This window comes from Manacus candei, unplaced genomic scaffold (assembly GCF_025592945.1).
Source record: "Manacus candei isolate 608988 ecotype Guabito, Panama unplaced genomic scaffold, ASM2559294v1 h1tg000008l, whole genome shotgun sequence".
Lineage (NCBI taxonomy): Eukaryota > Metazoa > Chordata > Aves > Passeriformes > Pipridae > Manacus > Manacus candei.
Window position 1 is genome coordinate 15,388,144 of NW_026138056.1, and position 13,537 is coordinate 15,401,680.

General features: G+C 40.6%; 1 protein-coding gene across 28 annotated transcripts in view; it reads left to right on the top strand.

Moving 5' to 3' along the window:
• DTNA (dystrobrevin alpha) overlaps window positions 1-13,537 on the top strand; it is a 234,169-nt gene that overhangs the window by 44,458 nt on the left and 176,174 nt on the right. For 21 of the 28 annotated variants that reach the window (XM_051769927.1, XM_051769740.1, XM_051769704.1 and 18 more), the window contains exons 2-3: window positions 2,728-2,855; window positions 11,291-11,364. The exons of 2 other annotated variants lie outside the window; for them this stretch is intronic. The gene's annotated coding sequence lies outside the window, so the exon portion shown is untranslated. The remainder of the gene's footprint in view (window positions 1-2,727; window positions 2,856-11,290; window positions 11,365-13,537) is intronic. 5 more of the 28 variants (XM_051769722.1, XM_051769807.1, XM_051769712.1 and 2 more) reach the window with 2 other exon arrangements.

The following is a 13,537-nucleotide window of genomic DNA, read 5'->3' on the forward strand; positions in this document are numbered from 1 at the left end:
TGGATACCTAAGTAATGCTTTTCCCGGGTGATTTTGTCCACCATTTCTCCATATGGATCATTGGAACTTTATTCCTCAGTGAAATTAACTCACAAGATTCCTTTTCTTGGCATTCATAGGGAGTCTTGGGCTTTAAGAATTTTGCTATTACAGTTGGAGTGCCGTTTTCCTATCAGATGAGTTTTGTTACAAAGCTTTGCTTTTCATTAGTGGGACATACTGTTTGAAATGCTGCTTATGGTTACAAAGTTGAAAAGCGAGTTGTTTTCCATGTTAGAGAGGATGTAATCAATGTTTGCTTACTTTTTGGGCCATGGTTTCACTTAGGAACTATTTCCTCATGGGTAAATTTGAACACAACACAGGGTTAATTAAATTTAACCTTCTTGTTTGTTTGTTCCCAAATAGTGCTTTTACTTGGAGTTTAAGGGTCTTTTTGGTTTGGTTTTCTTTTGTTTTAACATTTTGGCTCTCATTTTCTCTGAACAAAGTTCATCTAGCAGTTATTTAAAAATGTGTGCATTTACCTGATTGTCATCACTTATAGTGAATTTGTGAGTAAGAAAAGATTCAGGCCATCATATTTTTTTCTAGAACTTATCAGAGGTAATTTCAGTATCTAGCAAATACATTACTTCATTGATCAATGTTTTTTTCAGGCAGTTTCTCAAAAATTTCTGGTGAAGTTCCTATACCCAAAAGAATTTTAAAATACAGAAACTCCGTGGGAAGTTAAATGTAATGTTTGTTATATAGCAAGAACTTGTAGTCTGAGAGTTTTATCTGAATCTGTGCTTTGAGTGAGTGTTGCCTAAATACTGACTTAGGTTTTGCCATTTATTCTGGGTACATGTGTTTTACATCATAGTAGAGGAGCTCCTAACTTTGGACTTGGTGGCGGTTCACCCAAACATACTCAGCATTCCTAACGTGTTAGTACTGTCCATAATAACCATAGGAAATAGGTGCTGTCTTTGGATAACTGGAGTGCCTAACATTTTTGGTTAGAGATATCAGTGCTGAAAAGACTCACATAATGGCAGTCTTTGTCTTGCAAAATATGTGGAACTGGGTGAATTAAAATAAAAACAGGTCCTCTGTTTCAAGGAAAGATGATGTGTCTGACTGATATGTTTTGGTATCTTTCTTGAATTTGATCAAGTTTGTCCTTATTGATCAACTTGACCAAATTTTGCAAAGCATTTGGTTATATTTGGTTGAGCAAATTTGCTGTGAAGTGTTTTCTGCTTGGTTAAGTGTAGGAGATGGAGAAGAAGGAAGTAGATAACCTTTAAGGTAAATCTGGAAAAAAACAGATGCAGATGTGAGAAATGACATTCAAGTCAGTTCTCTTATAATTTGTAGTAGTTGGATGTTCTTTTAACTAGCTCAGACTAGCTCAGCACTTCAGTCCCATGCTAAATTCCAGGCCAACAGATGCTTACACTAAGGAATTACTGTAATATTTGTTTTAGTATTGAAGTGGAAGACCTTTGAAAAAAAAGCTGTCAAGATGAGTAAAACTTGCAGTGGGGCTTGGTAAAAATGCAGTTAGCTTCTGGCTCTTGCACAGGGTCCTGTGCAACTTCAGGCAAGTTGTGTGAGCTTTAGGAGCCCCTGCAAATCAGAAGGGGGTGGAAATACCTTTATTACTCTCCGTGTTGGGTATCTAGATAGCAGTTCCTCCCGCTAGGCGTGGACTCTGATAAGGCTTGACACAATGGGCTTCTGTTTTCAGATGTACCCTCCCCAGGGCTATGGACTCCCCATGGAGGGAAGAAGAATCCACGTATTTGGAAGTAGGGGCTCAGTGCACCTTTTATAATCTTCCTAAACTGAAAGAGAAAAATAGACTGACATTCAGAGGTGAGCAGAAAATAGAATTAATGTTCCATGGGAAATTCCTGAGTCAGGTCAAAATTAAATTGCATTTCCCTACCACAGCGTATTGCTTTTCAGAAGCTATAGTTCAGGAGCATGATGTTCCCATTTCATTATCTGAGACCCTTCTCCCATAATTAAATGTCCAAGAGGCACTGGAGAGCTTTGTCACAAGGAAGCATGCTTTGTATTCTGGGAAGTGACGCTGCCTCAGAAACATCACTGCTGGAAGGGAATAAGCATCTGACCCAGGAACAGGGAGTTCCCAGGGTAACTGCTATGTGGTATTGGATTGGCTTTAAAAAGTATATTCTGGCCTATCTAATCCACAACATCTTCCAGTCATCCTGGCAATAAATGGAAAATCTTCAATAGGCTGATATTTTTCCATAGAAAACATTGCTGTATTTGATACAATTTCTAAATTATTATAATGTTGACATATTTGCTGAAAGAGAAAATCGTTGGCCAGCTGTTAGGGTGAATTTTTCATGGTTAGAGAGAGCATGGTACTGCATGTGTTCAGTGATTAATGGTACTACATGGCAGCATGATACTGCTGAGGCTTTTGTTAAGGGTGTGGTAGCTTTATCAGAGCATGACATGGGGACTAGGACCCCTCTCCTCTCCCTCCTTCTCTCCCTGTCCTCTTCTCCCAACCTAGCCCCGTGCTCCTAAGGTGACTAGGATTTGTTGGGAAGCAGGGAAGGTGAAAGGAGAGGAGACAACACATCCTTAAAGGCTTTTGTAACAAGGTGTTGCTAGGGATGGTGACACCCTCTTCTCTGTGATCTTCTGGACTTCTTTACCTGCTGCAGCCTTCCCTTTCTCCCTCACATTTCCCAGGATTCCCACTAACCCTACAGAGGGGAAAATGGAGAAGTGCTGCTGAGACAGAGGAGATGGGAAGATGAGAGGGAGCCTGCCCCTGGACCCTACCTCTTGCTGCTGCAGAGAGAGGAGAGATCATCAAGGTGCTGATCTTCAGGAGATAAGCAAGGGACAGAATATTGAAGAGGGGAGCACAAGACTATAGCAGAAGCTGGTGCCTCTTGGTTTTGGGTATTGTGTGAGTGGTTAAGGTGCTGCTCTGATGCTATTACAGTGTTCATCACTAGCATATGTCATGCTTTCCTACTCCAAGGAGCTGAAGGTGTTTCTTCAGGACAAGCGCTGCTTTGACACAGCCAGTAGCGTGTCTGCTTGTGCAGGAGGCAGGTCATGGTCCCTCCCTTTTTGTTACCATTAAATTGTGACTTTGTCATGAGAGTTCAAAAAAACTATGCTCTCTGAGGTGAACGTGGGTTTGCAGCATTTTTTCCTTTAATAAATCCTACACTTCTTTCTTTGCAAACTGCTAAAACCAGTACCAGGGATACACTTTATGGGTGTTAAAAATCCCTCCTTGCTAGACTTTACAATTACTGTACATGGTTCCCATTTTCTTTCTTTCTGTCATGATCTTTTTTTTTTCCTTTGTAAAACTTTTCTTCTAGCCTCATCCTCAGGCTTTTTGCAGTTATCATTTTGCCATAAACAAGAAAATAGGGGTGTCATCAGGAACCAGTTGGTAAGGAGTTTAAGGACTGTTTCCCCAGGGTTCCCTGACGATGTAATGGTATTTTTTCTGAGCTCAAAAGTACATAGAAGCAGCTTACAGTGATACAATTTCCTTTGGGTCTTAATGAATCTGCTGCCAGTGACAGCAGCTAATTTGTTTTGGCAGAGTATGACAGTCAATGCTTTACACAGTGCAGCTCACTGTAGAAAGCATCAATTCTGTAATTTTGTAATTCTGTAAAAAAAAACTCAAAAACATCCAAACCCAAAACTAATGCAATTATGATGTCCTGTGCAGCCATGTTATCACCTCTGAGTCCATGAGCAGAAACCCGGGGAATTTGCTAGTCCAAGTGTTTTCAGACCTCCTGCACTTATTATTCATTCTCCTGCCCTTATTATTCATTCTGGCTCCTGGTGTATCAGGGAATAAAGTACTTCCTGGCTAATTATTACGGTATGCAGCGACTTTACCTGGAAACAGAGCAATCCTTCCCACTAATAGGATGCTTAAAAATGCATCTAATTGCAGCTGTGGTAGTTGAGAGAATGGCTAATACCTAACGGTCTTGAAAAAACCATCCTCCCTGGCAGGGGGTATTACAGGAAACTGAGTTTTACCGTCTGTTTCCTGTGTCTGAACCAATTACATGGTCTCTTGCTATAAAACTTGAATTAGGGATTATACTCTGAGTAATAAAGAGATAGGAAAGCAGTGGAAATAATTAATCTTTATCTATTAATTTATTAATTTATTTGTTGGCATGGAGGTAGCTGTTTGCTGAACATAACCTTCCCTGGGGCCGTGGAGGGAACAAGTCGGCTTCTGTGCCTGTGATCTTTGACAAGCCATGTAAGGGGCTTGGCATATCCCTTTCTGAGATTGGTGACAGTGATACTTGCCCAGGTCTGTGAAATGCTTCAGGATCAAGGAACAAAAAGTAGTACCTAAGTGCTGCATTCTTATTTTCTTTTATATCTATTGTAAGGATAACACTAGTCTGGTATTAAATACCTCCTTGTAAATTTGTAAGAACATTTGCAGTCAGTGGAACCTAAAAAAGGAAGGAAAAAATGAAGCAGAGACAGAAAAGTCTGTGAGCAAGCAGACTTTAAAAGCAATTTAATGTCAACTTGTGACTGGTTCTTTTAAACACAGTGGAAGTAAGCACAGGCAAAGCACAGAGGAACATGCTTGGAGTGAAGTTGTCCTTGAGTACCCATTATCAAGTAACAACTGCAGATGGAATTAGTAATCTTAGGCTTTCCTCTACTGCATTTTAAAAATATCTCATTTAATGGAAGTATATGCTTTCTAGTAATTACTACCTTGTCAGTGTGTGTTCATTCCTAATGTGACATTGTCCTTGGAAGATCAGGGAACGCTTTGATCCTTTCCAGCTTAGCTATCATGTGTTTCTGTCCCCCCATTTTTTTAAAATGCACACCTCATTTATATTGGATTAAGAGACCTACTGTATCATTTGTGTGATATGGAAATACCGTGCATTTCCTAGTTTTAGATCATTCTTTTTTCCTATAAATTGACTTGAGAATGACTAACTTTACATCTAAAAAATGTGTTAAATTACAAAGGCAACACATTGATTTAAACATTTTTTAACTTCTGAGTTGGTTATTCTGAAATCTTGTCACTTTTTTAATATGGACTCCTAACTATCTTGTATGACTGAAAGCTTTCTCACCTACTTGAGAAACTAAATTTAGTCTGGGCAAGCTAGCCAGTCCTTTGCAGACTAGAACCCAGGAAAAAAGGCACGTCATAGATCCAAGTATGAAAGCACTTGCTATTTGATGTATATTTTTAATTGCTATTACAATAACAAATATTTCACTTTTCTGTGTATATACATCAACAAAATGTCTTTCCAAACAGATCAAACGAATTTCCAAACAGATCAAAAAAAAAAAAAGCAAGGGGTTTTATGGTTTTATATTTGTTCTTAAAAGTTTGATCAATTTGGATGTCTCAATAGGGAAAATAAATCACATCAGTTTCATGCAGGTACAAATTGTATTATGCTGGTTGGTACAGGAATGCAAGAAGAGCTTAATGGAGCTGAAAGTCAAGCTATGTTCTCTGCCAGGCTATTCTGTAAACAAGCCATGTTTTACCTCTTAAAAAACCCACTTCTGATAATGCCATATATCACATTACTTCCCTTACAACCTGTTCTGCATCTTGGCTTCCCATTTCTCTCTGCCACCTTCCAGGCCTCTTCATCCGAACCTCTAGGTTGTCTTCCCAACTGTAGGTCTGCAGTTGGTAGACCCATTGAACACATAATCATAGCGATCAGGGCAGGCTGGCAGCATATCCAGAAGTGGTAATGCAGCAGAAATCCTTGGCTTCATCTTCTCTGCTTGCCTACAAAGTCTCAGGGAGGAAATTTCTGGAGGAGACACATTTTCAAATACAAGAGGTTTTGCGTGGCTTTCAAGGAGCCCCCTGAGTGTGTCTTCCTTAGACCCATGTCAGTTCAAAACGAAAGTCGTCAGCAAAGGTGTAGACGTTCAGCTGGTAGAGCAATCCCTTGCATTTGTAAGCTCTGATGGTCCCTGAGAACCATCTTTGGGGGGATGAAATATGACTATAAGATAACAGTTGTACCTGCTTACCAGGTCGGAAGTTCTTATGTGAAAGCATGGAGGAATGAATGCTGCTCAGCAAAAGAATGGTAAAATATTTCTTTTAGCAGAGATAAAACTATTTATTTTCAATAACTTTAGCTTTGAAAATTGCTGAAAATGTATAAATAATATATTCAGCTTGACTCTAATACCTGATATATCAAGTTTCAGGTGAGTCATAAAATTTAGCAGAGCAACTGAAAAAAGGTTTTATAGTAGTAAGTGGGGGTAAGCAGAGGAAACTTGCTAAAATGATGATGGCAAAAAGCAATTATGTGACTGTAGGTGATAGTAAGTACAATTTCATTAATCATACAACTAAATAACTAAATGAGATAGTGGATGGTTGAAAGAATCCAAGCAAATACAAGTTCTTCATCTACATTAAGTCTGGTAATGGATTCCTAAATAGAATTAAAAGTGTAAAGAGTTTAAAGACTTTTTGAAGAAAGAAAAGTAGTTTCCAGGCTTAGATAAACTCTTCTCAGGACAGTATATTTTCATGGAAGGGGGAATAGGTGTTCACTGAGAGTCACATGCAGTTACTCATACCTCAGTGGTAACTTGGACTGAATGGACTTAATCTTTGCTGTTACACTTTTTAATATCCACTTTCATTGAAACAGTATATTCTCTATGAAAAAATCATAAAATAAGGAGATGGACTGATAATGTTTCAGGCCACTCTCTTTTTCTGAAAGCGGAAATAAACTCCTTGTGTACAGTGCCTCCGCTTTTGTAACTGTGTGTGTAAAGTACTAAATAAGTCAGCCATTATGTTACGTCCAAGAGAAACCAAGCTTTGCCAGAAAGCAACCCCAGCCAGGTCTGTCCATACCTATTTCACAGGTCATTAGTCCTATCCTTTTTCTGTTGTACACCATTGTAGATGACTGCTTGGGCTTGTACTAGGCATGACTATCTACACTGACAGGCTCAATATAGAACAAGGACACAAAATTGGGTATTTCAGCCTTGGAAGAAATAGTCCTTGTTTTTCCACTCTGTTACTGGTGGATAGAGCAAATAAAAAGAGGGAAGTTTATGCAAATACTGTCCAGGTGCCTGATGGATTTGCAGTATTTTGCACTGTGTGCTAATTAAAAACTATCCACAAGTCGATGTCTTTTATGAGGAGGCATCTCAAAGGCACAGTTGGCTCCCCAGACACACAGAGGCTGCAGTGGTGGTGTGTGTAGCTCCAGAGGATTCTGTGTGCTCGTAGCTCTTGACACCGGCTGGGGAACAGCCAGTGGGACAACACCTCTTCAGGAAAGGACAAGGGTTACTGTGGATCTCCAGCTGAACATGAGTTGGCAATGTTGAGCTGTTGCATTATAGAAAGGAAAAAAAGGAAAGTGTGATATTGGGATGCATATGGAACTACAGCCTGCAGGTAGCAATGGCCACACTGATGAGTGCTCAGCTGGGGTCCTGTGTTCAGTTTAGAGCACTGCACTTAAAGAAACTGATGACCGTTTTCGATGTGGAGAATAAGGCAGTAAAAATGACCAGAGATCTGTAGGACATGCCCCAGGGGGCCTAAAAAAGAAGAGTCTGCTGAGGAGTGAGTAGGATACGGGCAGTTTTTCAAGCACAGATAGAATAGGCTGTTGCAAAGAGTGGGCCACTAATCTCTTTTCTGTGCCACAGACAAAGAGAAATGCATCTAAAGTGAAGCAAGAAAGAGGAGGTAAACTGAAGGAAAGTGTTATCCCTGAAATACACTGCCAATGGTTCATGTGGAGTCTCCATCACTGGGAGTGTTAGGAATGGCTTTAATAAACATGACTGAAGTGTATCCGACTTTATCTCACAGTGGGAGGTGGATTACGTATCTTTTCTACCATGCCTATGATTTGGTGATATGGGTGATAATACTGCATATGGAATTGCTTTAATGATAGACATGCTTTCTGCATTCTGGTTTCAAAGATCTCTCTGCAGAGTGAAATGCGTTTTGCTGAGGTGCAGGAGGCACTTAATCATCATATAATTTCCTCATTTTGAAATGTTCCTTAGGTAAGTGGTTAAGGCATAAACAGCTGGCTTTGCATTTCAGCTCAAATATTGTTGTCCTGAAATACTTGGGGACATCACTTTGTCAGCTGGCACTTGACAGTCCATCCTAAATTTGAAACATGTAATTGGATTCTTTGGTTGAAATCCAAGTTTCCTTTGAAGTCATGGGGTTTTATAGGGTAAAAATTTCACACTGAGGATACAGTGGTGCCCGCTTGTATTTGCTTAGCTTTACTGTCCTAGTCAGGCCTGTTGTTTTCACGATAAGGATACAAGGAGTGGGTTGTAAGAGCACGTAACCTTTGCTATGGCAAACATTTGGTTGCAGAGGGGGGTCTTTGGAGTGCTTGTGTGGGTGAGTGAGAGCTTACAACAGGCATTATGCGAGGTGAATTAATTACTTTTTCCTTTTTTCAGATAATGTCAACAAAACTAATTTACACCATCTGTTCTAAAATAGAGGCAGTCAGTAGAAAAGCAACACCCATTTTGTTTTTTAACATTTCTTCTGATAATACTTCAGGCATTCTATATTCTCTTTAGTAATGTAATTTTTTTCCTTTTTCTCACTGGGGAGAGGAGTGTTCTCCTCCGGTGTATTTTTTTATTTCCAGTGGCCTTTAAATTTGCATTTAGTATTCTGATAGTTATAGCTGCAAGTTGAATGTTTCTCCAGCTACTGGTTAATCCCTCCTGATACACATGCAGAGAAGTCTCCAGTTGCTATGAATTGTAATAGTTCCACTGAAAATACTCTGGCTTTGCTTATGCCAGTATTAATTCAGAACAAGTTTGCTGTTTACAAATTTAGAGTAGATGATAGAATTTCATCCTTACAAAGAGATCACATTGATGCAGAAGCTCAGGGTGAATCTCAGAGCTGAGAGTTAAATTTTTGTGCCTCATAATGTGTTGTTGCATTTCACATCCAGATTTCTTTGCAGGCTTTTTTTAACTGTGCAGTGATGTGCTCCTATATATAGGAATTGCATGTGTATACCTGAGGCTAAAATAAGCCCACAAAGGAAGCACAAATCCCAGACTTTAGGACCACCAATACATCAGTTGTTAATAACCTTACAATGTTATTATAGCTAACACTACAGACATAATTAAATCGGAATGATTTGAAACTGCCATTAGGGGGAAGAAGGCGGAGGAAAATAGTTTCATTCTCACAACATCATGTTTTCATTGACCTACTTACAGTAGGGAAGAAAATGTGTCCCTTCCCATTACAGCAGAATAGGTTTGTTCAGCAATTTTTTTAATGCAACTGCGCAAGAGAAGACTGGTTTTCCTAACCACTCCAGGAGGATTGGAAAGGAGAGTAATGTTATTTCACACACTTAGGACTAAGACATGTAAGTTCCTGTCCAAGCAATAATGTTATTAATTTAATCGATTTGGCAGAACGTGCATTGAGTGAAAAAAAGAAGGGGAAAAAAAGCTTTATATTCAAAGGTGACGGGAAAACGGCTGTGCTTGGTCTGCAGCTGTGCAGAGGGACCTTCTGTGGGCAATTAAGTTTCCTTCATCTTCCCTAGCTGGAAGTCCCTGCCATCCCTGAGACTCTCAGACCTCCTGCCTGACATGCCTTGCAGCTGAGCAGCCCTGCAGCCTGCTTTCGCTTCAGCAGGAGTTCCCTCGTGAGCTTCACATCAGGGAATTACTGAACTGTACGAAGGGATGGCATAGGGCCCAGCCCTTTTGGGATACGCAAACTCACATTGACATCGAGCCTCTGTGATGTGTGACTGTGGGCACACAGACTTTGGGACTGCCGGGCTGGAAGCAGTGGAGTCCTGAACATCAGTGTGAGGTACAGCACCAGCTCTGCACAACCAGCATCCCTACCAAAGTCACTGAGCAGGGTGCAAAGCCCACTGCATCTAAAATACCTCCAGAGAGGAATCCTGGGTGCTCTTCCTCCTCCCCATCTGTCCCATGAGCAAAGAGAGTGTGATGCAGGTGTCTGGGTTACTCCAGCCACGAGGCACAGTGGTGCCCATGGGGTAGGCAGCGCATGGGGCTTGGGGTGCAGCCCTTCTCCTCCTCCAGACATGTGCATGTGGTATTTAAGGTTTTTTGTCTTATGCCTGAGTTAATAAACTGTCTTTATCTGAAAATAAACACCTGCGGCTAGTCCTTTCTAGGCTGCTCAGGTCACATTCCTCCACAAGGTGTTGTTGGTAATTTAGTATTGTCAGAGGCATTAGTCACTGCCATAGTAGCTTAATAATGCACGCTAGGAGCCAGCTGGTAATTAACAGATTAGAGATATCATCTACATTTTCCTCAAATATTTCACATAATAATTAGAAGCAGAGCACTTTGGGTGTTTAAAGCTGTTACGTATATTTAAAACATCTCAATATGTTAGGAAATTATTCATTCTTTTAAAGGTCAACTAGGCCTAATTTTGCTGCTGTCCAGGATTCACCAATGCACACCAAAGAGTTGTGAAGTAGAGAAAGAACCAGAGTTGTGGGGCTTTTTTTAACCCTTTAATTCTGCCTTGTTTAGCAAATTCATCCCAATGGCTGACTTCTGTTCCTGTTTTTAGGAGTGGCATGACTTTGTAGGTCTCTTGCACTTATCTTCCTTTCATATTAGAAGCATCTTGAATTGGAAGGGTACCATAGAATTATAAAATCATAGAATCAGCTGGGTTGGAAAAGACCTCTGAGATCATCTGATCCACTACCACTGCGGTTACTAGACCATGACACTAAGTGCCACATTCAGTCTCAAGTGCATCCAGTCTTATGTGCATGTGCATGTGTGATGGAAAGATGAAATCAGCTTGTAATTGAAGCAAAGGAGAGAAAAAACCCCCACAAATTGTATAAAACTGTTCAAGTGGGAAAGACACAACAGTATGAATGAAGGTGACAACGGGTTTCATTATGTAGTGTAAGTAAAATATGCCAGTATGCACAAGCTTACTTTAACTAACTTGGCATCTCCTTATTTTATCACCAGATGGTGACCAACAGTTTCAAATGGAGATGCTCTGACATTACCTGTGCGTGATGGTTGAGCGATAGTATACTTTGATATGTCTCCCTTCCATGCTGCTTCAGCCCAGTACTCCTTGATCCTCCTGCAGCCTGACTCCAGGACTCAGCTCTGAGTATCGCAAGCCTTTGACTCTGCTTTTTCTCCGGGGCAGGATCTGATCTGAGCACTCTGAGGCAGAAGAAGCAGGGAACAGAGCAAGCGGTCGGAGGAGCATCATTTCTACGGGTAGGGTGCAGTTAACTGTCTTCATGGGGAGCGCTTGGGTACTGGCAGTGGCTTTGAGAAGTATGATTTATGTTTTAAAATATTCTTCTTGGAGATGAAAAAATGCTGTTGAAAATGTGGTTGGGTGCTTTTTTATACAGAGCGCAAAGTTTTTGTCAGACAGTGACAGTTTGTGTTCAAGCTTTGAACTTAAGAGTACAAATGTGAGCAGCTGTAAAATGCAATGAAAGGCAGAGAAGAATCTTCCCTGTAATACCTTTGGTCTTTGCTACATTTATTCACCTCTACATTGTTTGATGGAAGAGCCCTGGGGATTTCAAAGCATATGTTTCTGAAGCTTATGAAAGAAAGGGAATTCCATATGCAATTTCTGTTAAGATTTTTAGCCTCTTAGAGTCAGACTCAGGCGTTTGGAGTGCTTCTTAATACCTTTTGGTACTAAAGCACAGAGGGTGGAGGTAGAGAAGGCCTGGCAAGTTATTCCCACAATGCTAATAAACAGTGTAGACTTGTTTTGTGCATCCTGAATTCTCTTTTGTTGTGGGTGGCTTTTGCTTGCGGTCTTTGTGGTAGTGCTTTGTACTGACTGTTGCCTCAGCAGAAAACCTTCCCTGTTTTTACTGTGTAACAGTAGAGCATGAAAGCACAGGCAGCACTGGAGTCACGTAGCATGCAGACACAGCAAGAGAGTGACCCTGCTGACTGCACTCAGGGTGGGTGAGAGCCGATATCCCAGAGGGCAGAGAGAAACACAGGAACATGCCACCCTTAACTTGCAATCCCACAGCAGCGGTGAGAACAGGGCTCGCATCTCCCAACCTAGGTGAAAGCAGCACAGCAGGTAGTTTTTGCAGTCCTGCTGGCAGTCCTGGTCCCTCCACTGTCCAGACCAAGGAGCCTGTTGAATGCACCACTTCTCTTTTTGCTGGTGTTTCTGGATTTCCCCCAGTGCAGGCCAAGGGCAGGGCATGGGGATGGTCCCACCTGGTTCTGCCCTTGGCCATTGTGTGGCAGCTTGGCACACACACAGAGACCTGGCAGGGCTCCTGGCATCTACAGTGGAGACATGGCCGGACCAGAGACATGGCCGGACCAGAGACATGGCTGGACCGTCTCGCCTGTGGATCTCTCAGTGACAGAACAGCATTTCCTAGTGCGGGAGCTGGTCCTGCAGGCAGGGGTCTTGAAGTTCATCCAGGGATTACAAGGCACATCAAGGCACATTTTTCATCCCCCCCGAAGCCCATCATATACACAAACAATTACATAGACTTTGTAATGATTATGGCCTTTTAAACTGCTATATAAATATTGGTACTGCATTTAAAAAATTATTTTTCATCCTTTGTGTTAATTCAGTTAATGACCTTCACATTTCAGGTTTTAAAATGCCCTTACATTCCATAGAAGACTATATTGCTGTTGAGGGGAATGAAAATAAATACAATAGCAAGGAGGGAAAGAGTTTTATTTCTTCAAACTGATACAGTTCATGTAATTGTGGAAGGTAGGGGGTGTCTTTAATACCTGTCACTCCCTTGTACTGATGTTTTCGAAATATTGCTGCCTTTCTTACATTACATTTTGGGTTAGTATTTCTGCAAAGAGGCTATACAGAAATCCCAGAGCAATTTAAACCTCTAAGATTTCTCTATTCTGTAGTTTATTTTGGCCAAATAAGATCCATATAGCTCTGTATTAAGGGAGTATTGTGATATTTGGATATTGCATTCAAAACACTGCATTTCAATACAATTGCTCAAAACCAATCTTTATATAGGTAAAATATATTATTTGCTGCATTCCTTTTATTCTGAACAATTCTATAATTTTATTCTAGCCATATAATTTTCTGGAAAAAAAATCCTTTACTTCTGTAACATTTTGTTCTGTGCTCTTTTCCTCCATTGTTTAAATCAGACTTAGGCTGTTCTCTTCATATTTTATTTTTATTTGATATTTGGGAAGCAGTAAGTTAACCTATGTGTTCCGTGTTCAGTCTGGATGACTAAGTAATTCCACAAAGACTGCTGTTCACTGGCTGATCACTGCACTTTCAATTTACTTTTATTAACAAAAATGCCAAAGCCCCACAACTAAACAATTTGGTTCTAAATGCAGAGGGCTACGCTGGAAATCCATTTATTTTCTAGTTTTTGGCACTGATAGGTGA